Raw genomic sequence first — 3,841 nt, 5'->3', positions numbered from 1 at the left:
GCTGTTCAAGGACACTGAACTTTCAATTCAAGAAATCAGTTTGATATGACCTGCGCTGTAAGGTTGCGCTGTAAGTCTTTCAAACTGAAATAACACAGCGGCTCACCATGAACCCTTAATCAGTCATTTAGCGCAGGAAAACAAAGCAACAAATCCGTTATTAAACAAAAACAGTTTGGATCATTACACTTGCTGGGGGAATTCCCTGTGCCAGATGTGCTGTGCCTGTGAGTTGAGCTGTGGGACAGACACATCTGAACATTAACTTACACAGTGACAGCTTCACTTTATTGCTCATTAAGAAGAGTAATTAGCTAAGCTGAGCTGGAAAAGCCTCTAGGACTCTATTGTGAATACAGGATGAATCCCCATTACTGTCTGGGTAAAAATCTGTTTCTGCCCCATGCCTCCTTTGAGGTGAGCATCAGAATACTGTGGACTGTGGTCGGGGGTGGGAGATGGTGGTGGTCCCTGATGTGTATTTCATCTGGCAACAGGTCAGCTGGAAATTGCAGTCTTTCCAAGGGGTGTTCTCCTCCCACAGTCCATCATAAATTTTATGTTAAATGTTGATCATAAATTAACCATTAGGTGCACCAGTATCAAATGTCCTAGGGAAGCACTTTACAGTATTTTAATGGTACATGAATAACAGGTAAAAGACATGTTTTTTTTTTATATAATTAGATGGAAAACAAACAGATTACATTTAAATATAGTCGAGGAGCTGCATATAGCTCAATTAGAAACAAAATACATCACATTTTTATACTTCCTATACCTATCTATATCAGAGTTAACCTCTGAAGTAAAATAAAACACTAAGTTCAGAGAACAATTGGCTTTATAAATAATGCTAATGTAATAAACAATTTAATGTAACACATGATTATAATTGGAATAACACTGAACTACAGTATCTGTGGGATCTAGCAGTACTATATGCAATTTCAAATCAGATCATACATGCATAATTTGGGTTCTGTCATACTTTCTTGTTTATTAAATGATGTCAGCACCAATGTCAAATTGTCAACTTGGCTTATGTTATGTTGCTAATTAGTTGCTAGCATTAAAACTGGAAGGACAGAAAGGTTTACCTTTACCAACAATGTAAATGTGATAGTTAACATGTGAATGGTTGACACATATTTTGAGATAATTTTTCAGTGAATCCAAAATTATAAAGAAAACTAATTATATACTGCATACCTTAATTTTAAACCACCACAGAATTTAACAAAGCAATTACTGTAACTTAAAGGTAGCTATAGCTAACCAGAACTAACCTTAAACTAGATTCTCTCCTTTTCCAATGTTCAATAAAAATGAACTATTGTTTGGTAATCAAAAATCTGGAAAAATGTATTTGTTATCAAACAAAAGAAGACAACAGCTAATTCCTGTTGAAAACTACAGTTTATTGATTGCTGGGGAAAAAACAGCTAATAACTATAGCAGAGAAACTTGTAATATGTCAGACACAAATGTAACCTGGAAAAAGAATTACCTTCAAAATATAATATAGATATACTGGAATGTTATTTTTAGAACACAGATGCAGTTAAAAGGGTAATTAGCATGTTGCTTAGGCTAGCTATAAATACCCAGTAGTAGTTTCACAAGCTAGCGCAGCATAGAGTCTGGATCCATTACTTGTATATATATACACATGTATACATGTGTGACTCACAGTAATTACACTAAAAAGAACATAATCGTCCACAAGGAAGATGAACCAAAAACAAGACACACAAGGCACAATTAAAGTCCCAAATAATGCAAACCTTTATTTCAGGCAGTGATCACAGAGACAGTCACATGAGGAGCAAAAAAGAAACAAAAACAAAAAAAACATCCAAAAAGGTCAAAATCTATGACTGCATTTTTAATATATACTATTTCGAAAATGTGTCTCATTAGGTCAGCTAAGGAAATCCCAACCCTTTGAGTGTAATGAGACAGTAAGCATTTAAGTTTAAATAGTCTCCGCTTTGGTAACTTTGTAATCCCTCAGCATACAGCTGTTGCAATGATACATTAAAGGTGAACAGCGAATCAGTCCTTCCCAAATGTCAGCTGGCACCACTAAAAGTAGTTTCCATCAGAAACACAAAGGCATATATTCGTCCTGAGCGTAGAAACGCCTTAAACTGCTGCTTTCAGACTGATAGCCGTGACCTGAGAGATAAAAACAAGCACAATTCACTCACTGAATTCATGTACACCTTTCTTTTTCCATTTGGAATATTAAGAGCAAAATGCAAACAGTAAAGTCAATTTTTTAAATTAATCTCCTAGAGAACAGGGATTTCTCTGATGTGATTAATGCTGCGGAAATAGTGACTGGTTGACATATCAGAGGATAACGATCATGGTAGGTAAATCCAGATTTTGCGTCACCTGTATCTGTTTAGAGCTGGCATGTGCTGTCACAAAGACACACATAAGCACTTTCATTATGTACATGCTACCCAGAATATGAATCAGTATCAATCTCCATATTCATAGATATAAATTAATGAAAAATGTAAATAGTCATTTATTTTCCTTTTTTAGAGAACAAGCCTCATTTCGCCTAAGGTCTAACAATGCATGTTATAGATGACTCTGCAATTCTCTAAGCTTTAGAAACAGATAAAGTGGGTCACTGTAAAGTAAATGAGAGCAACAATGTCAGTTGTTTATAGCTACTGACAACAACAAATAAAACTATAGAAATATACTGCTGTTTAAACTCTGGAACAATGCCTTCCAGAAATGTATCTACATAAAATTAATTTTCGACATCAAATAGAAATGGGTAAAGAACATTGATCTGAGCCGTCGTTCCCGTCAGACCAATCAGCTTTGGGGAAAACTCTTTCACATATGTAGCTAAGGCCTCGGGTGTGTCCCTGTCGGGGTCAATGGTGATGAGGATCGGCGTCAAGTTTGGCAACGTTTTTATTTTGTCTATTTCATCCACTACTTCGATCATCTTCTCCAGTTCATCGGGGCAGATGTCGGGGCAGTGAGTGAACCCGAAGTAGATGAGGATCCACTGGCCGAGGAAGTCCTCACTCTTGGTGGGCTTGTTGTTGTGGTCGATGAGTGAGAACGGGCCTCCCAGTGCCGGCTTCCCTATTGACTTGTTCCTCTCTTTTTCAATCATTTCTTCCTTTTCTTTCTTGAAATATTTCATCCCTCCAAGCAGCGCACCACCGATGGCAAACGTTACTGCTAACGATTTCCACGTCACAGGCCCAGACTTCTTTGGCTTATCTCCTGATGAGGGTGGAGGAGGCATCGAGGAAAATGTTCTTAAGCTGTGTTGATTCTTCCATTGCGTTGCTCTGCAGGTGTGCCGCTGACTCACATTCATCAGGTAGGAGTGAGTTCTCCGCGGGGACAGCGTGTGTTTCAGGGCCGACTGTCTCGGTAAAGCGCCGAGCGTGAGCTTCGCCGGACTCTGTAAGACTCTGCTATGAAGCAGCCGGCAGCCCAGGCTGTGATACAGCACACTCAGAGCCATGTTTGGACCTGAACAGAACCGCTGCCTCTCCGTGAATCGCTACCTTATCGTGGTGGAGGGGTTTGTGTGTCACAGGGATCCCAGGGGCTATGTTGTCTGGGGGCTTTTGCCCCCTGGTAGGGTCTCCCATGGCAAATTGGTCCTGGGTGAGGGACCAGACAAAGAGCGATTCAGAAGACCCGTATGAAAAGAACATCGAGGGAACAGTTTACCCTGCCCGGGATAGGGTTACCGGGGCCCCGCCCTGGAGCCAGGCCCGGGGAGGGTGCCCGAGGGCGAGCGTCTGGTGGCCGGGCCTTAGTCCATGGGGCCCGGCCGGGCACAGCC

General features: G+C 40.4%; 1 pseudogene; it reads right to left on the bottom strand.

Annotated features, from left to right (window-relative positions):
* Window positions 1–2,761: 2,761 nt before the first annotated feature.
* Window positions 2,762–3,533, bottom strand: LOC100709200 (protein SCO1 homolog, mitochondrial pseudogene; annotated as a pseudogene).
* Window positions 3,534–3,841: the final 308 nt, after the last annotated feature.

Source organism: Oreochromis niloticus, linkage group LG17, assembly GCF_001858045.2.
Source record: "Oreochromis niloticus isolate F11D_XX linkage group LG17, O_niloticus_UMD_NMBU, whole genome shotgun sequence".
NCBI classification, from domain to species: Eukaryota; Metazoa; Chordata; class Actinopteri; order Cichliformes; family Cichlidae; genus Oreochromis; species Oreochromis niloticus.
This window is presented reverse-complemented; position numbering and strand designations above follow the sequence as displayed.